At 44.9% G+C, this 21210-nt stretch overlaps 1 pseudogene; it reads left to right on the top strand.

Moving 5' to 3' along the window:
• Positions 1-517: 517 nt before the first annotated feature.
• LOC105712533 (cytochrome c oxidase subunit 6B1-like) lies at positions 518-762 on the top strand (annotated as a pseudogene).
• The last annotated feature ends 20448 nt before the right edge of the window (positions 763-21210 follow it).

Below are 21210 nucleotides of genomic sequence, written 5' to 3'. Positions count from 1 at the left end.
CAGGAGGCTGGGACATGAGAATTGCTTGAACCCTGGAGGTGGAGTTGCAGTGAGCCGAGACTGCACCACTGCACTCCAGCCTGGGTGACAGAGTGAAACTGTGTCTCGAAAAAAAAAAAAAGGAGGACAAAAAGTAAATAAGAAAAATAAATAAAAATAACAATAAAAGAAAGAGATTAGCAGCGTGGAAGCAGATGCCACAGAGAGGAGGGGGCAGTGGCTCCCACATGGGTGTAGGAGCAGTGCCAAGGTTGGAGTTGGCAGGAGAAAGGTGGAATCTCTGTAGTCTGATAGAGGTTGAAGATGCTTTTGCAAAGCTAGTGTATTTAATTAATTGTGGGAAACAAAGGGTCCTTTCTGATCCATACAATTAGACTTGCATTGGGTAACCTGATCATTAAAAGAGATTTCAGCTAAGACAGAGGATGGAGTTCCGCTTCCTGTCCGACTCTGGTGTCTTTGCTGAGGGTCACATTGAGCTGCAAGGAGCGGCGGGGTGCCTTCAGGATTCAGCACCATGGAGGAAGACATCAAGACCAAAATCAAGAACTACAAGACGGTCCCTTTTGACAGCCCCTTCCCCAACCAGAACCAGAGCAGGAACTGCTGGCAGAACTACCTGGATTCCACCTCTGTGAGAAGGCAGCGACCGTCTCTGTGTGTGAATGCTGCTGGCGTGTGTACAAGTCCCTCTGCCCCATGTCCTGGGTCACAGCCTGGGATGGGCGCCGGGCTGAAGGCATGTTTCCTGGGAAGGTCTGAACTGGCTGCACCACGCTCTCCTGTGTCGTCTGTGCTTCTCCCAGGGTGGGAAAGGCGGACCTAGTACCCAGTGATCCCCACCCCGGGATCCTAAATCATGACTTAACTGCTAACAAAAACTCATTGGAAAAGTGCAAAAAAAAACACAGATGATGAGGACCTTCCAAAAGTCAGTCACTCGCCAGATGTCCAAAGTGCCAGGTTGCCCAATAAGAATGCGTGTTATTTTGCCCAAGTGGTATGAAATGCCGTGAGGCCCTGGAACAAGGGTTGCAATTATTTTCTTCTTTAAAAGATTTTTTATTTGTATAAATGGATGGGGTACAAGTGTAACTTATTACAGAGATATATTACACAGTGGTGAAATCAGGGCTTTTAGTGTATCCATCACCCGAATAACGTACACTGTATCTATTAAGTAATTTCTCATCACCCGCCTTCTTCTAAGTCTCCAGTCTCTATCATTTCACACTCTATGTCCACGTGTATGCATTTTGGGTTTTTTTTGAGACAGGGTCTTTCTCTGTTGCCCAGGCTGGAGCACAATTGTGCGAACACAGCTCATTGAAGCCTCAACCTCCCAGGCTCAATTTTGGGAAGTAAAAGTTCCTCTTCAAAGTTTCCTTTCCTGTTAAAGAATAAATCCTAAGTGTGCTAATAACTCTTTGTTAAGCCCTATCCTGTGTAAGATGGGCTGGTGCAGTGGATGATCCCTAAGCTCCCGCCGTCGTGCCCTGACTCTGAGATCAGCATCATCAGGGAACCGTACAGCCTCATGCAGCCTTTCTCTTGGGATCACAAAGGTTGTGTATCTCCCCGTTTCACTTTAAAATTAGCAGATCTTGGAGATCATCAGTATAAAAGTCACATTAGTGCCTTCCTAACTGTAATAGTCACATTAGTGCTTTTGTGCTGGCCTAGAGCCAGAACCTGAACATCATTTTATAAAAGACAAAGCTGTTTTTAAAATAAGTTGCAACAGCTGCCCCATTCTCCTCACAGTAACTGCTGGCCTTGGCTTCTAAAAATAAGACTGCTAGTCTGCTCTGCAAACTAGCTACTATGTAAAACTGCTTCTTATCAGTAACTGGCAACATGTCCTCTAGCCCTTGGAATGTCCGGACACCCCCACCCTCATCTCTGCCCAGGAGGTGATTTACACAATCTACCAGCCCTCGGAATGTCTGAAGCCCCTTCATCCCACTCCCCGCTCCTCACCCCACTCCCAAGGTGGTTTTTCGGGTATAAAAGTCTTGGTACCCTCCCTTCGGGGCCGTGGGTTTGAGAGACGTGAGTCCTCCGTGGTCGCCGGCAATAAAGACTCTGCAATTTGGCATACTTTTGTCTTGGTGATAATTTTCTACGCTCGGTCCATTACAACACTTTCCTAAATATAATTCTCCTTACTCAGGAGAAGCGGGGACTGCGGAAGACTTGAGGATACCATTTGGTTCTAGGAATGAAGAGAGCATCCAGCTCCCCAGCAACCAGCTCTCCAGGGCAGCTCTTGTCTTTTTAGCCAAAGTTCGAGGCAGGGACTGCTAGACCTCTTTCCCTGCTGGCCTCTCGCCTCTCAACTCCAGAGAGGCATGGGGAATTGGGGTGCCAGAGAAAATACAGGATGCTGGTTAAATTTGAGTTTCAGATTGACAACATTTTTTTTTTTTGGTATTAGATATCCTAAACATTGCCTGGCTCAGTAGAAGTATGCCTCAAATATTGCAGATGTATTTGCTAAGCCTGACAACCCTAGCTGGCAGGGGAATGGAAGAGACCAGACGAGGAAGCGGGATCCCAGCTGGGACTGCCCCGGAGCACTGGACTTTGGCCTTGGATCCCCCAGCGAACTTCCCCTCTCAGCGACAGGCAGCGAGGAGGAAGAGAATTGGCTTCTCTTAGGGCCTGTGGCTGGAGGGAAAGTCAAGTTCAGATGAGTGGGGGACTCTAGGGGATTTCCCTGAGGATCAGCAGGAAAGGCAGCCACATCCACGCTCACTCAGAGCCAGCTGCTTCTATGCATCAAGGCCTGATGCCAATGGTGCATGAGAGGGGCCCCTAAAGCAGTCCCTGGGTCCCCCAGTGAAAGGCTGCTCCTGCAAATGAATGAATGGAGCAGGAGGCCACGGAGAACCTTCCAGGGCTGGTTGGCTGGGAAGCCTGAGCTGTTGCAACTGCAGGGGCCCTCAACCCTGTCTCACCCAGTGACCCCATTTGCTTGTAAATATAATATGTTTAAACAGTCTTTTTACTATTTTGAAATGACAGCCCAAAATTTATTTTTAAATTTATGCAATGCAACAGCTATGACAAAATGAATCGGTAGATTCCATTTCCCTCTGCGTGGAATCACCAGGAACTTAACCACTACAGTATGGATTGAGATAGGCGTGTTGTGCTCCCGACTTCTACACTTCCAGAGACAGTAACATTAATAATGTGACATTATGAAATTGTAAGCAATTCTTGGCCAAGTTACAAACAACACAAGAAAAGTCTTCCCTTGATTAACAATCAAATGTACGAGACAGTTTCATGTCCTTATAACCATGTTAATAGAAAGGCCTGATGACTGGGCGCCGTGGCTGAGACCTGTAATCACAGCACTTTGGAAGACTGAGGCAGAATTGCTTGAGGCCAGGAGTTGAGACCAGCCTGGGCAACACAGCAAACCTCCATCTCTCCAAAAAATAAAATAAAACAAAACGAGAAGGCCTACATTTGTCTGTAAAATTTGTGTTCAGGCTGAGGTCATTGCCCGTGGGTTTTTCACCTGTATGAATGTTCAAGCTGTGGCCGGCTGTGGTGGCTCACGCCTGTAATCCCAGAACTTTGAAAGGCTAACACGGGAGGATCACGAGGTCAGAAGATGGACACCATCCTGGCTAACACAGTGAAACCCCATCTCTACTAAAAATACAAAAAAAATTAGCCAGGCGTGGTAGCACATGCCTGCAATCCCAGCTACTCAGGAGGCTGAGGCAGGAGAATTGCTTGAACCCAGGAGTTGGAGGTTGCAGTGAGCTGAGAAGGCACCACTGCACTCCAACCTGGGCGACAGAGCGAGACTCCATCTCAAAAAAATAAAATAAATGAATGTTTAGCTGTATATTTGGAAATTGTCTAGAGCACAGGCTGATTTTTCACTTTGCAGGGCTGATGTAAGCTAAGTGGAATGTCTGAGCATTGAACTTTAGTAGTGTCCCCCCAATTACTATTATATTGGGGGAGTTACTTTGATAACCCAACCATTCCCCCACAGGGAGGAGGGAAGAAAAGGGGCCAAGTATTTATCGATTGGCCAACCATCATGTATAGCTGTTTACATATTATTTATTCAAGCCTTGCAACACCTCTAATTAGTGCATATTCTGATCTTCTTTGCAATGGAGAAAGTGCAGCTCTGAGAGTTAGGTAGTGTTTACGTGTGCACAGCCTGTACATGGAGAAGTCTGAATTCGAATCCAGGTCTGTTTCAATCCACAGTCAGACGTTAACGACAATGTACTACTGGGGAAGGGGAAAAAGCAGTGGTTCCTGGTCAAATCTCCTCTAGAAACTTGATGAAAAGCGGGGGCAGGTGGTTTTGTTGGTTTTGGCTTGTTTTACGTGGCATGGTGTAAGAATTAGCCATTAGACCAGGTGATTTCTTGGGGTCTATCCTAATCCAAAGAATTTATGTTTTTGTGAACCATGTTAACTTAAAAAATAGTTTTTAATAGTAGACACTTTGGACTGTCAATCACCCCCTTTTTTTGTCTGAGCTGCATATTTCTGATGTTTTCAGTGTGCAAATTGCCAGCAGGAAATCCATCCCTCTGACCTGGAAGTCTGTCATTTGGGTATTGGCTTCTGCGTTTGTCAGATGCCCCTGGTGCCATCGGGTGCTAGGTTGCGTCAGTGGTGACTGATCTGAGATGTGAGGTCTGCCTTCTCTTTGTTTGGGTATCAGTCCCAAGAGCCATATGGCCTCAGCACTCTGCCACTAAGTTCTGCACTTGAGGTCTCTCTCTCTGGGGAAGTAGCCTTGGGTGGCCCAAGCTCTGTGTGAGTGGACTGCGGGCCAGCACTCGGGAAGAAGTCCTCTGCAGCTCAGCATCCCGGGACCAATCTGGCAGATCTGCTGCCTCATTTAAGGACCCAGGACACACAGGCCCCTCCACTACAGTCAGCACAGCTCACCCGCACTTGCTGCACGCCCATCACTCCTGCAGCACCAGCACCGCCCAGAGGAGCCGCCAGGGGAGAAGACGGAACCACCAACAGGTTCTCCTGTGAAAGCACGGATCCAGAGAATTCCCTGATCTTATTTCAAATATTAGTTCCAATGGGCTAGAACTGCAGGGCAGAGGACACTCAAAATAAAGATTGTGTTAAAATCTACCGGAAAGTATGATTCAAATTGCAAAAGCTGAATTTTCATATTCTGCTACCAAGAGTGTATTCAGGGAATCATGGGAGAAAACTTTTGCAATCTATCCATCTAACAAAGATCTGATATCCAGAAGCTACAAGGGACTTAAACAAATGTAACAGAAAAAAAAACCCCATTGAAAAGTGGGTAAAAGACATGAACAGACACTGCTCAAAAGAAGACATACATGCGGCCAAGAAACGTCAAAAAAAACTCAACATCACTGATCATTAGAGAAATGCAAATCAAAACCACAATGAGACACCATCTCACGCCAGTCAGAATGGCCGTTATTAAAATGCCTAAAACCAACAGACGCTGGCAAGGTTGTGGAGAAAAAGGAACACTTTTACACTGTTGGTGGGAATGTAAATTAGTTCAACCATTGTGAAAGACAGCCTCGTGATTCCTCAAAGAACTAGAGGCAGAAATATCATTTGATTCAGCAATCCCACTACTGGGTATATACCCAAAGGAATATAAATCATTCTATTGTAAAGATACATGCACACATATGTTCATTGCATCAACCTAAATGCTCATCAATAGCAGACTGGATAAAGAAAATGTGGCATATACCATGGAATGCTAAGCAGCCATAAAAAGGAGTAAGATCATGTCCTTTGCAGGGACATGGGTGAAGTTGGAAGCCATTATTCTCAGCAAACTAACACGGGAACAGAAAGCAAACACTGCATGTTCTCACTTATAAGTGGGAGCTGAATGATGAGAACACATGGACACAGGGAGGGGGAACATCACACACTGGGGACTGTCGGGGTGGGTAAGTGGGGGAGGGAGAGCATCAGGAAGAACAGCTAATGGCTGCTGGAGTTAATACCTAGGTGATAGGCTGATCTGTGCAGCGAACCACCATGGCACGCATTTACCTATGGAACAAACCTCCACATTCTGCACATGTACCCCAAACTTAAAAGTTGAAAAAGAAATCAAAGTATAGTTCACCCCTTCCCTGCCCCCACTGCAAAAATGAGTATATTCAGGAAATCTTTAGAACTTAGAGGGACTTTCAAAAACTGCTGAGTACAATAACGTTTATTGCATAAAGTGAATCTTAAATATTGGCATTGTGACCGAACTATCAAAAACGTACCCAAGTAAGCTGTAAATGTGGTTTTAGAATTCTGAATTAAGTAGCTTTGAATGGTATTTCTCCTAAAGCATTGGTTGTGTATTATATGCAGGAAGCCATTGGTTAGTTTTCTTCACATTTTATCTATTTACCCTTATTATGCTGTATTTTTAGAAAATCGTATTTGTTTTGTAGCTTTATTCCAACCACTGTTAGTTTCTGTGGGGCTGCCCCATTAAATGAGTTTTGTTTTCCCTGACTGCCATCTAGAGGCTGACAGGCGTAATTACAGACACTAGGCTTCCCAGGCGGGGAGGTAGGAAAGACTGGTGGTGTGACCCAGAACCTTCAATTCCTCTTTCCCGCTCTGCTGCCTAAAGGGTGGTTTGCAGGCCCGCGCGGTGGTTCAGGCCTGTAATCCCAGCACGCTGGGAGACCGAGGCGGGGGGATCACGAGATCAAGAGATCGAGACCATCCTAGCCAACATGGTGAAACTGAAAATACAAAAATATTGTCTCTACTAAAAATACAAAAATATAGTCTCTACCAAAAATACAAAAATTAGCTGGGCGTGGTGGTGGGCTCCTGTAATCCCAGCTACTTGGGAGGCTGAGGCAGGAGAATCGCTTCAACCCGGGAGGTGGAAGTTGCCACTGCTCTCCAGCCTGGCAACAGAGTGAGACTCTGTCTCAACAACAACAACAAAATTCTTTGCATGCCTGACTCATCACAAATACTTTCATTCTGAAGTTGCAAGGTCTAACTGGCCCTTCTACACTCTCCTTTGGCTTCTTTAGAAGAGCATAGCTTGTCGCTTTAGATAACCCATTTGTCTGAAGCCTCTGCCCAAGGACCTTATTTAATTCATAAAATAAAATAAAGCCATTCTTTTCATTTTATGCTTTAGGGAAGCTGCCTCACCTTGTGAGCCCACACTGTAGTATTTCAGGTGGCTTTAGCCACTGGAGGAGGTAGGTGTCACTTTGTGGAATCGTAGACCCTTAACAGGTGGAAGGAGCTTTGCAGACTGTCTAGCAAGTGATGCTCAGTGTAGAAAACTGGGTTATCTGGCTCCAGAATCGCAATTAGCAGCTGATCTTTCCCTCAAGTCTCAGGAAAAAAGTTAATGAAAAAGATTATCTCAATTCTGAGTTTTCTCCCATGTACTTTTTTTCTTTTTCTTTTAGTATTATTTTATTGAGACAAGGTCTCGCTCTGTCGCCCAGGCTGGAGTGCAGGTGCTGTCATAGCTCACTGCAGCCTTGACCTCCCAGGCTCAAGCAATCCTCCCACATCAACCTCCTGAGTAGCTGGGACTGCAGACACATTCCACCATGCCCAGCTAATTTTGTTTTTATTTATTTATTTATTTTTGCAGAAAGGAGGTCTCACTATGTTGCCCAGGCTTGCCTTGAGCTCCCGGGTTCAAGTGATCCTCCTGCCTCTGCTTCTCCAAGTGCTGGGATTATAGGTGTGGCCCTCTGTGCCTGGCCCTCCCAGACATTTTTCTTAAATCATTGTACCTATTATGCCTCCGCAATGGAATAGGCAATGATGACTCTTAGGTGAGACCCTGGGGACAGATGAGCTGTGATCAACAGCTGCCCCTCTTTCTCTGAATGGCTCAGATCTGTTGTTTAGTGTTTCACTATAAGATAAGGCCTATATTCTGTCCCCCTCCCTTTTATTTTTTTGCTAGAAAAATTCTTTATATTTCTTATTGTAAAATTAAATTTACTTAGAAATCATTGTAAATTTATTTAGAAATCCACAATGTGCTAAGTAGGTCACACTGCTATGCATAGAGTGACATATGGGGGTTCTGTCGTCCAGACAGCGTGAGTCTGGTGGCAGATCCCCTTATTCCACAGAGGAAGCGGATAAGGCCGAGAAGGGTGAGGTGAGTACAGGGACAGAGCTGGGTCTGGACTCCTAATTAGGGAAAAGGAGTCGGGCTGGTGGGAGGAGGGGAAAGCAGAAAGAGGCAGCAGGTCGGCTGTACGTCTGCCTTTCTTCATGACCCAGGTCACCAGCTCTCCTGTACAAATAACTCACGATCTTCCTGTGCCCAAGTATCAGCAGACACCTGCAGGTTAACTCACTGCAGCCTCGGCGTCATCAGCACTGCGCACAGCCCTCTCCAGCACACGGCACAAGCACCGTCCTATAAAATCCCCAGCAGCGTGTCTCCTGGCTGGCAGCTGCTCTTCTGCTAGCTGCTCATTGCCTTCTTGCAATATATTTTCATGCATTAAAAAAAATAAATAAATCTGCCTTTCTTTATCTACAACTGTCTTGGCAAATTCTTTTACCCCCATGCCACCGGCCCAGATAGTTGTGGCTCACCCATTGGTCACTAGAAGAGCTGGGACCAGGGCCGTGTTCCCATCACAGCCCAGTGATTCTCCTTCCCAGACTCGAGACCTACTCTTCGAGGTGCAATTCCAATCCCCAGAGCACTTTCCTTTGGTTGAGGAACATTGTCTCTGGAAACCACCTGGTAAAATGAGCAAGTGCAGCGCTTTGCTCCCACGCTCAGGTCAGCAGGGAGTGGCTCAGTACACAAGCAGGCTGTCCCCTCCCTCACGGAGCAGAAACAGGCTCAAAGGAGAATGTGGAGCGGGCAGAGCTGCTTCAGAAGGTGTGGTCATCAGGGATCAGGGCGGTCCGGAGCCTGTGTCCCTGGAGATGAGTGTGAGGGACCCACATGTGGAAGCTGTGGCCTCTGAAAGGAAAAGCCTGTTCCAGCATTTTCCTTAATGGTCACTAATGGCCTCTGCACTGCCAGATCCAACGGCCACTCCTCCGTCCTCACCGGGCCGGACCTCAGCAGCTGGGGCGTGTTGATGGCCCTGCTCTTTCGTGCTTTCTCCCTTCGGCTCTGGACGCCACCGTCTCTTGGTTTTCCTCCCACTTCCTGGTCACCCTGCCTTCTCTGCTGGGTCATCCGCTGCACCTTAATCTTGTAATGTCACAGTGTCTTTGGCCTTGCAAAAGGAAAATAAAATCCAGGGACCCCAAACCCACTGTGCCAAAGGGAAACGTGAAGCTTGGGAACTGAGTTACGCTAAAACAAACAACCAACAAACCGAACGCTGCCTTCCTTTTGTTCCCAGATAGCTGTAATTTCACATGCTTACTTTATCTTATGTAGAATGTAGATGTACTGAGCGCAGACGGATGCATGACTGACCCACCCATTTCACATGTAAAATGTGGATTCAGTGTGTGCTAATCAAAGTCTCCTCCTTAGCAACCCATCCTTTTTTCTTCTTTTCTCCTTCCTCTCCTGCCCATTCTTTCCCTTTTAAACACAGAAGTCCTCAAAATTCTCTTTGGGAAAAGCACAGGCTATAGATCCTCCCGTATCATGCACGTGTGCACGTGTGTGTGTGTGTTTGTGTGTGTTTTCCTGGGCGCATCCTCAACCTTGGCAAAATAAACCTCTAAATCAATTGAGATTTGCTGCAGCTGCTTTCTGGTTTTCAGGCTCATCACTTCCTCGTCTTCCCACTGAGGCCTCATCCTGTCCCCTGACTTTAAACATCTGTTTATCTACACATAATAACCCCTACATGTCCATCGCTAGCCCTGAACTTTCTCCCAAACTGCACATGTTTGTCCACGTCCCTACTTGAGATGGCGGCTTGGATGTCTAGGAGACGTCACACCGACGTGTCCAAATTTCCTCCAGATCTGCCCCGCCCACAGGTTCTCCCATTCCAGGTGCTGCTGACTCCATTGGTCTAAATTCTTAGGCCGAACATCCTTGGCTCCTCTTTCTCTCACAACGCAGAAATCCTGTTGGCTCTATCTTTAAAATTACAGGTGCCCGCCACCACACCTGGCTAATTTTTGTATTTTTAGTGGAGATGGGATTTCACTATGTTGGCCAGGCTGGTCTCGAACTCCTGACCTCAGGTGATCCACCCGCCTTGGCCTCCCAAAGTGCTGGGATTACAGGCATGAACCACCACGCCCCGCCCTCATTCGGCTCTTCTGTATGTTACCTAGCAGTTCTTTCTCAGCCTCACATTTTGAATTGGGACACTTTGTACTGATGGGATAAATAATGATAACTTTGGTTTATTTTCTTGAGCCTCTACCGGGTGTCATTTGCTTACTTCACAGGGACACACACTCATCTCCCTAACACCCCTCAAGGGAGAGGTGGTCGGCAGCATTGCATGGGCCTCTCCCACAGTCCCCAGGTTTGGTCTGTGTGGCTGTGAGAACACAGAAGTGAGGGTTTGTCACTGCCCAGGCTATGCTACGAAAGCTACTGTGGCCTCACCCCTTGCTCTCTCTGAGATCACTCACTCTGGGGTAATGAAGCCAGTTTTCACACCATGAGGACATTCGAGTGAGCTGTGGAGAAGCCCGGGAGGTGAGGATCGGGGGCTCCCTGTCTGCAGTCCCGTGAATGCACCATCGTGTAAGCAGGTCCTCGACTCCAGTTACTCCTTCAAATGACTCCGGACTCAGCCTGCCCCTTGACCGCTGCCTCCTGGAGGTCCTGGGCTGGAGCAAAGCTGCTTCCGGGTTCCTGCCCTGCAGAAACTGTGTGAGGGTGCACGTGTTTGTTGTTTTAAACTGCTAAGTTTTGGGTCATTTGCTAGGCAGCCATAGAAACAAATACAGTAGGTATTATTATTATTACTATTCATTTAACTTTAGAAATAACAAATCAGAAGTTCACAGAACCTAACCTGCCTGAGGTCACGCAGGTAAGAGGAAGCGGGGCCGGGCTTGGCACCTCGGAGGGGCAGGAGGGCGCTGGAAGTTAAAGAGCAATTCCCTATTCCATGTGTACCCATGGTGACAGGCCCTGGAGAGGAGGAAAAGCTTATGTCTGTTAATTTAATCAGAAAGATGAGGCTTATTTGCAGAGAGCAGAGGCTGGGTCATTAGGTAACAGCACCTCCAGCGTGGCTTAAAAACCAAACCATGCACTCGGTTTAATCTGAATCCCTATCCTTGGGTTTGGAATGCCCAGCTATCCACCTCTTTAAAACGACATCAGGCAAAAAAGAATTCAGAAGCTGCCCACCCCATTAAGCCCATACCTCTACCACTTGTAATAAAGCCAACCTTACCTTTATTCCAACTTGGACAGAATGTGGATCGAGGTTTGGGGCTGCGTTTGCTTGCAGTAACCAAGGATTTAAAACCTCAGTGATGCAATCTTTCCTGTTGCACCTCTCATTTCTAAATATGCCTGTATATGGCAAAGCAATTAAGTCGTTTTGTTTCAGCTTCTGATTTTACTCTCCTGACCCCAACATTTTTGCAATGTTTATTCAATGGAGTTAAAAAGAAACCTCACCTGAATCAGCCTTTAAATAAAGGAGTCGCTAACCCCTTGTGGTGCTTTATCTGCGCAGTGGGAGCGAAGGTAACGTTGAGTAGCGGGAGCCGGAGCTCCCTTACCCTCCCTCCTCCCAGGAGTCTGGGCTCTCAGCTGGAGGCCACTGTGCCCTGGCAACTTCCATTTCAATGACATTCTTTCTAATAAATGGCTGCCCGAGGGTTTATGGGGTGTTTCTGGCCCCAGCTCAGCGTAACCAGCAGGGGCTGGGGGAGGAGCGATTTCCTGTCCCCTCACCCAGGGGTTTCTGCTTCACCATGAAAGATCACAGGAGTATTTGATGTTGGTTCTTGGAACAGAAATCGGTTAATTAAAATCAGTGAGTGTTTGAACAAATTGAATGCAGCCGCACATTGTTGGCAGAGCACGGGCCCAGAAACGCAGGCAGAAGGCAGCCCCCAGAGAGCACGGATGCAGGAAGCCGCTCTCTTCTCAGCCAGTCCCCCAGTTCATCAGTAATGAGGGGCAAGGGGAACAGAAGAGACAGAAACACAGCAACAACCCACCTGTCTTTCCAGCCAAACCTCCCGACCCTCCGGGCGGCACACCTCTAAGCCTGAAAGGCTCTCCTCGGAGCCCAGGTGACTGGTTTGATTTTTGCTCATTCTCTTTCTCCATCAAAAGATAGAGAGAGGTTGAGAGAGGGAGAGAGAAGAGAAAAGAGAGCAGGGAGTCTGAGTAATCTTTAAAGTATGTAATTATCAATACTCATCAAGAAACTTGATCATTGTCCCAAGAATGAAGATGTTAATGACATCCGAGATGGAGGAACAGGGTCACCAGGTCTTGTCTTTTTGGAGCCTCTTCTTTTGGAGGTCTGGCCTCCCTCATGGACTGGCCTCTGCGTGCTACCAAGCCCAGGATGCGCCTGGAGGAACTGGCGGGGCTCCTTGTTAGATCGCGGGAGGGAAATGGAGTTTGCTCTCTGCTCGTCCCTGTCACTCAATCCAAAGACGTTTATTAAGTGCCCCTGGGACTTAAAGTAGCCGTTCTTTAGATGCAGAGCAATCAAGACATCTTTGCATCAAGGAAACGAATGAGTTCATGTCCTTTGCAGGGACATGGATGAAGCTGGAAACCATCATCCTCAGCAAGCTAACACAGGAACAGAAAACCAAACACCACATGTTCTCACCCCTAAGTGGGAGTTGAACAATGAGAACACATGGACACCAGGAGCAGAACATCACACACTGGATGGAAAACAGTTCAGTGATTGTCAAAGATTAGAGGAGAAATAGACCATAAATGGACCACACACGTTCTATTTTAGGTCAATGGAACTGTTCTCTATGGTACTGGGGTAGTGGATACATTTGTCAAAACCCACAGACCCATACACCACAACGGGGGAACGTCATTGCATGCAAACTTTAAAAAATCATCCAGGATGTTGGAGAATACCAGGATAGAATTTAGTCTGTGACAAAAAGACCTAGCTGTATTACAAATGTGTGATACAACTTTGCTGAAGGAATGGGAAAAGAGTCACTGATCTGGATAACTTTGGAAAAACAGTGTTTTAACTGGATATTTAGAGTGTAAAGACAAAATAGTCTGTACATAAACACTGTATTCCAGTTGGTGAATTTCTTTTTTCTAGGGGTGTTAGCAATATATATATTTTTAAGACAGAGTCTCTTTCTGTCACCCAGGCTACAGTGCAGTGGTGTGATCTCTCACTGCAACCTCCACCTCCCAGGTTCAAGCAATTCTCCTGCCTCAGCCTCCTGAGTAGCTGAGATTATAGGTGTGTGCTGCCATGCTCGTCTAATTTTTGTATGTTTAGTAGAGACAGGGTTTTGCCATGTTGCCCAGGCTGGTCTTGAACTCCTGACCTCCAGTGATCCACCCACCTCAGCCTCCCAAAGTGCGGGGATTACAGGTGTGAACCACTGTGTCTGGGCAGTGTCAGCAATTCTGAAACTAAATTACATGTAAACAAATGGAGAAAAACATTGCAGATAATGGGAACCAGATTTCACACTGTCAGAGACAGAAGTTAAAAATAAGCAAAAGAGGCTGGACACAGTGGCTCACACCTGTAATCCCAGCACTTTGGGAGACCAGAGCAGGAGGATCATCTGAGGTCAGGAGTTTGAGACTAGCCTGGCCAACATGGCGAAACCCCGTTTCTACTATAAATATAAAAATTAGCCAGGCATGGTGGCACACACCTGTATTTCCAGCTACTCGGGAGGCTGAGACAGGAGAATCGCTTGAACCCAGGAGGCAGAGGTTGCAGTGAGCCAAGATTGTGCCACCGCACTCCAGCCTGGGCAACAAAGAGTGAAACTCATCTAAAAATAAATAAATAAGCAAAAGAGAAAGACTAGAATTGAACTCTGTGATCCTGGATTAGAGTCAGAGACATGAATATAAATCTGTCCATCTACCTAGAAACAGTGGCACTCCGGTAGCAATGAGCACTCTCAACACGCAGACTTGCTTCTAATTTCTTTCTCCAGTCAAAGAAGCCAGGACTCCTTAGAAATAAGCTGATTTCAGGACTGAGTCCGGGAAAATGCAAAATTAGCTTGGAGTATTTTGTTGGTGCCAGAGAATATGGAAATGCTGCGGGTCAGGGAGGCACATATCAGAGAGACACAGGAACCAAACTGAGAAGACTCCCGATGGCCCAAACTGGGACAATCGCGCAGCAAAATAACTAACGATAGCACTGGATTCTAACTCAGAGAATAAGATAAATATATGTATGAGGACATGCTGATATAAATAAATGATTGAATAAATAAATATCTGAGGACAAGAAAGTCTGTCTCACAGAAGAATTCTAAATAGTCAATGTAGATAATCCCCCTCCAGGAAATGGAGCTTAATTCTCCTCCCTGTGAGCAGGGGCTGGACTGACCGACTTGCTTCCCGCAGAGAGAACACAGAAAGGGGAAAATGGTGACTTGCTGGTGACGAAACCCAGCGGACTCCATCTTAGCCAAGTGATCGAGGTTGACCTCACCAGGGAGGAGTCAGGTCCCCCTGTGGGACGTGAGAGAAGGGCACCTCCCCTCTGTGGCTTTCTTCCCCCAGAATCCATAGCCCCGCTCGAATCATGAGGAAACATTAATAAATCCCAAAGGATGGACATCCACAAAATACCTGACCGGTGCACCTCAAGTATGTCAAAGTCAGGAAAAGCAAGGCTGAGGAAATGCGAAAGACTGGAAGAGACTGAGGAAGCATGAAAACTAAAACAATGCGGTGTCCTGGATTGGATCCTGGGATGCAAAAACGTCAAGATTAGAAAAACGAGTGAAATCTGAATAAAGCCTGCAGTTACTGCATTGCACCAATGTTAATTTCTTGGTTTTGACAAACGTGCTGTGGACGTGTAAGATGTTCATGTTAGGGAAGCAGGGAGAGGGTATGTGGGACTCTAGACTCTGCACGACTTTTCCGTAAACTTAAAATGATTCCAAAATAAGTTTAAAAATCTAGCTGGCATACTGTTGATAGCCACTTATCACAGAACAGGTGAGCACATTTGAAATGCATGATTATTGGCCGGGTATGGTGGCTCACTCTTATAATCCCAGCACTTTGGGAGGCCAAGGCAGGTGGATCACGAGGTCAAGAGATCGAGACCATCCTGGCCAACGTGATGAAACCCCATTTCTAATAAAAATACAAAAATTAGCCGGGCGTGGTAGTGTGCGCCTGAAGTCTCAACTACTGGGGAGGCTGAGGCAGGAGACTCACTTGAAGCTGGGAGACACAGGTTGCAATGAGCTGAGACCACGCCACTGCACTCCAGCAAGGGAAACAGAGTGAGACTGTCTCAAAAAAAAAGTGGGGGGGGGGGAATATAAAGGCTGTGTGTGTGTGCATGTGTGTGTGTGTAGTTTTGACTCATTACTAACAGAAATTGAAGCAGTTCAAAATCAAATTCCTTACAGTTTCTCCTGTAACTCAGCCTTTGAAAACTTCTCATTGGCCCTGGCCCCGGGCCATCCAGCCACCCCTCCCTTTCTTTCTCCCATCCCTTTCTCCCTCATAAGAGCCACGTCGATGAGCCTTTATGAATTTAAGTGATTGAGGAGCAGGCAAGAAGAGAGACCTTTATTCTCCATGAACTGTGGCCATTTCTCCAAAGAAACAGTTGTCTGGCATCTCAGTAATATCCTTGTAGTCAGTATCATGTGAGAACCTCCCAAGCTCAGCACGTTTATTCTGTTTCTCCAATGCTGCCAGAAACATTGGGGTAATTACCTTCCCCAACATCCACCTAAATTATAGCAAGGCAACACTGTTAACATTTCCTTCTAGCCAAAGCCTGTGCAGGAAGGCAGATAAACATGTGAGATAACCAATTTCTTCCAGTCTCCCTCTGAGCTCATCTCAGCGCTGAAGGTCCAAATGCTGTAACCCCAGTGCAGAAAGGAGGAAGGCAGGAGGGATGTGCACACAGCACAACTGTCAGAAAATGCTGGAATCTGAGGGAGGCGCGAGGCTGGGCTGGCATCCCCTCATCTGATCTGAAACACCACTCCTAGAATAAGGTAATCGGGGACCTGACAGATTTCGTCATGAGACTAGACTAGAAGCAGCCTTTCGGGGCTGTGGACTGAGCTCACAGGGCTCCACAAGCGGCCGATGATCTTCTGCTCACTTACCACGATTCCCATTTACTGTTTAATAATATTTATGAGCAGTCTGACTCAAGACCACATACAAGAGCCTAGTTCTGTATGCATATTACACACTAGGACACAGGCGTGTGTGAGAACCCTGAATTATAAAGATCAGTCATTAGAGAAACCGCTGTGTAGAAGGATCCTCTCGAGATAACAGCCACTCCCATTTGGAGAAATTGAAAAAGGTATGAAATCAGAAAGTCAGACGGCAGAAGATAATGTGTGTTTATTTCCAAATTTAAATTTTAAAAGTGTGATGACCATGTTAAAAGTGCAAATTAATTAACTGTCCTGCTTAAAGGTTTGGGGTAATTGTCTAGGTGGATTCTCAAGTTCAGACAGCAGTAGCTTCCCAGATGAATTGAGAAGGGATGAGAATCTAAGGTCAGGCAGATTCATTCTGAAAGAAAAAGATTCATATGTGGGAAACACCCCTATTTGTTTCCCACTGGGACAGAGGGGTGCACACCTGGCCATCTCTAAGTGGCAGTAACACCTCTGAAGCAGACCCTTGTGATATTAAAATTTATTAGCCCAAAGACCTTTCACTGCATACTTGAGCAGGCAGACTAAAATATTTAGAGAGATCAGCTTCCAACAGAATTAAATCCTATAGATCCCAAAAATGTATTTTGAGGACCTTTGTTTAGCTTTTAGCTTTAACTACTGGAAATGTAGGGACTGTGAGTTATTGTCTCATATTTTGAAATGAAGGTCTTTTGTTTGGAGAATTTGCATTTCATTGTAGAAACCATGTTCTTGGTTTAGTTACCCTACTAAAGGAATTCCTTCATGTATTTTGTGAAGAGGACAAAGAACCTAACAGACTCCAATTTAGAAAGATTATTAGAGATATTGGCTAGACATGGTGGCTCACATCTGTAATCCCAGCACTTTGGGAGGCTGAGGTGGGTGGATCACCTGAGGGCAGAAGTTCCAGACCAGCCTGGCCAACATGGCAAGATCCCCATCTCCATTAAAAATACAAAAATTAGCTGGACATGGTGGTGGGCACTTGTGATCCCAGCTACTCGGGAGACTGAGACAGGAAAATTGCTTGAACCCGGGATGCGGAGGTTCCAGTAAGCAGAGATCATGCCACTGCATTGCAGCTTGGGCAACAGAGTCAGACTTTGTCTCAAAAATAAATAAATAAATAAATAATTTTAAAAAACATTATTATTAGAGCTATTATTACACTGGTTTAAAAGAAATGAGGAATCTAATTTCAGATTGCCATATGATGACAACTGTTGAATTCATTATTATGGTATCTGAGTTAGTTACCTAGATCACATATAATAGATTATCATTAAGATTTTAAATCAGTTATAATAGTAATTAAGACTTTGTTGAACATTCCCTGTAAAAAGACAAAATACTTCATATTTTGTGTGAGTTAAAATCTTAATATTCAAAAATGTATATAACTTGTCTTAAGACCTAGCAAAAAGCATTGTTGACATATTTAGACCTGAACAAAATAAAACTACTTCTTTATAGGTTATTTGGAAGATATTTATTACCTAGAAGTTTCCATAAGCCAAGCCTTAGCTTCACAGCACTTTACTTCCATGAAAAAGATTAAAAAGAATTAAGAAATTGTAAAGGACTTCTGGAAGGGGCAAATCCTTTATTTTCTAAGTTATTTAAGGTGTACAATTCTATGATTGATAAGCAAAGAAACACAAATTAGTTCCTATATATTAGGAAAATACCTGAAATAGATTTATAGAAAGAGGTATGGAAAATACATGACAAATCTGATATTTTTAAAAAATTAAGATTTACATTGTAATGACAGCAGTTACTCAGATTATAAAATGGATTTAAAATGGATCAAAATTCTGCTTAGATATTCTTTATCTAGAGCCAGGAAATCCAAGTTTCAGAAAGTCACTGTCTAATTTCCATTTAGGGAGAAGTAAGGTAAACCAAAAATACCTTGTAACCTAAAACAATAACAAAAGAAACCTCTTTGGTAACCTAGATAACTCTAAGTGAAAATAATAATGTCATCTGATATGGAAACATATGGCAGAAAAATTTAAGAAGATTAACAAGTGAAGAAAAAAGTATCCTTAAATAACATTTTTATTATAGTGGGGTTTTTTTATGGATTTGTTCTGTCACTAAAATGGAATATTTTTGCCATGGCTACACTCTTATCACTTAGCTCTGCCAAGCTTTTTGGCTGTTAAAGCTCTTAAGCAAGTCACTCCCATTTAATCATTTTATTCTGTGCATACTAGCAAGAGGCTGTTTTCTTTTATTATTTAAATATGAAGAGAACACTCATGAATATACCACCAAAAGACCACCTATAGTGTCCTAAACATTCAAATGTGAGCCCCGTCTCCAATTCTGTTTTTGAATGTGTTCACATACACTAACACCTGTTCACACCTATGCATATATACAGAATAATCATTAATTCTTAGACTTCATTGTACTATACTCTTGTAAAACATTGCAGGCTAAATAGCAGTCTTTAGGACAATATTTACCTGAGTAATAAATTTATTTTACAATTCTTTAGTGTTCAGTTTATATGATAAAGAAGATTTTTAAAAATTAGTTAATTGATTAGCTGATATTACAGGATCTTTAGCTCAAAAATCCTGTTAGATGTCCAGGCAGATGGACACAGTGTTCTGAAGAAAACTAAGAATATACATATTAACGAAATAGGTGAAGTAGAGAATAGTGAGACACTTCCAGCCCCACGTCTCCAACCCTTCCAAACCTGTAAACTTGGAATTTGAGAAATGTATCTGCTGGAGAGGTGGTGTTACTGATATGAACCATTCTTTGTTAATTCCACCAGTGAATTTTAGAATAAAATCCAAAGGGATTTCAGTCCTATGGATTATTCAATTTTTTCAACATCTGAGCTTCTGCTACTAGAAATTCTGAATCCAAAGCACTTGTTGAATTTGCTACTTTGTGCGTCTCATGTATCTACATAAAGAAAATGCTCTGTATTTGTTACTTTTATGAGTGGAGAAACTCACACTCTCCCCTGCAGCTGCCTTTGCTGAGAGCATCCCTCAGGGAACTACATGACTGGCAGAGAGAGTGAAATGGAGATGGAAGGTAGACCTCGTTTTCTAGTGGTGATCCACTCTAGAAAAGCCTCGTTAGTTTTGTCGTTATTGCAGCCCCTCACCACTCTTTTCTCCTTAGCAAATTGTATCCTTAGTGGTCAGAACAGGATATGGAAGTTTCATGCAGAGCTGAGACTGACATTGGACCCCTGGGGAGTTGCCATTGGTGGATGATGGTTTGGGCAGGGTTCCCCATGGACCCCGGAGAGTGGAGGATCAGCTCAGGAAATAGACCAGGGCACCCTCTGGAATGCAGCTTTTTTGCAACACTTTGACACGGTGCAGACTGAGCCACTAAGAAAGGAAAGGGCTTGTGCTAGGCACTTGGAGTTTATTTCTGACTGCGTTTGCTCATCTCCTGATGAGAGGTTTTAGTCTAAAAACTGTCTCCAGAGCCTCAAGCTCCTTGGCTCAGTGGTCTATTACCATGCACTGAGAGAGGTGTCTGCAGGAAAGCATCGTGCTTGACCTTCCACGCTCCCGTGTCCAGTAGCAGACAGGTTTTCCGACACAGGCTTCGGGATTCAGGATAGCGCATCATGGAGGAACATACATCTCGGGAGCCACTCTTTAAAAATAGACCTCTAGGTCATCCCCACAGCTTGTTCTGTTGCTGGAATGGAATTGGCTTCACCTTTCAGTCCCTGTACCCGCAAACACCTGTGTTCCCTGCCATACTACTGGTAGCTCTCAGCTGTTAATAGATGTAAGTCATTCCTTTTTTTTTTTTTTTCATTTTATTCCGTTCTTGTTGGCAAGTGACAATTTCGTGTGTGTGTGTGTATGCGTGTGTCAAAGTCTCATTCTGTTGCTCAGACTGGAGTGCAATGGCACAATCTCACTGCAGCCTCGACTTCCTGGCCTCAAGTGATCCTCCTGCCTCAGACTCCTTGGTAGTTGGGACTACGGGCACAAGCCACCACGCCTGGCTAATTTTTGTCCTTTTCGATAGAGACGGGGTTTCACCATGTTGCCCAGGCTGGTCTCCAACTCTTGGGTTCAAGCAATTGACCTGCCTCAGCCTTCCAAAGGGTTGGGACTACAAGCATGAGGTACTGTGCCAGGCTGACAATTCCTATTCATTGGAGTAAATATAAATATATCTCCACAAACCCTAGCTGCTATGTACACTAGCCAAAAACTCAAAGGTGTGCGAGATTTTAAAAGCGAAATTTTGTCCTTGAACCTGTGTCCTTACAGATTTCACACCTGTGCATACCTGCAGTCATTAGCAGTCTTTCCAAACAAGTGACTTTTAGCAAATTAACTGTTAATTTTAATGAGATTCAGAAGTTAATCACCATTCTTAATGTTTTATAATTAGAAGCTGTTATATAATTAGAGCTGGACACCCACATGGTGAAACTAATTTTACTGTGCTGGATTTGACTTCACTTTGGTAACAGGAAGCACTTTTTAGTCTGTAGACCCTTGGTAGTTGCAGGGAGTTAAAGCTGATCATTATATACTGTTATATCCTTAGGGATACAACCCAAGGGCACCCCTGGTCTTTAGGAAAACTTGGGGTGAGTTATTATTTCCTGGCAATATAATTCTCTGCCAGCCAGTTGCTGCATTGAAACAGTTCTGATATACCTGAAGTCACCACCTCCTTGCTCTGGTCCCCAGTAACCCTATAAGCCTCTCCCCTCGTAGGTGACCTCTGCCCTGTGAAGGGTTGGCTCACTGTAAGATTCCACAAAACAAATTGTGTTTGTTTATGAGAACAAGGCTTTTCAAGTACCTTGTGTAAATCCATATCAACTGTTTCTACTGGGTCCCTGCTCTTTTTTCCTAAACACTATTTTTTTTTGAG

The sequence above is a fragment of the Aotus nancymaae genome, unplaced genomic scaffold (genome assembly GCF_030222135.1).
Source record: "Aotus nancymaae isolate 86718 unplaced genomic scaffold, 86718_ANA_hifiasm-v0.15.2.pri h1tg000077l, whole genome shotgun sequence".
In the NCBI taxonomy this organism is placed as follows: Eukaryota; Metazoa; Chordata; class Mammalia; order Primates; family Aotidae; genus Aotus; species Aotus nancymaae.
This window is presented reverse-complemented; position numbering and strand designations above follow the sequence as displayed.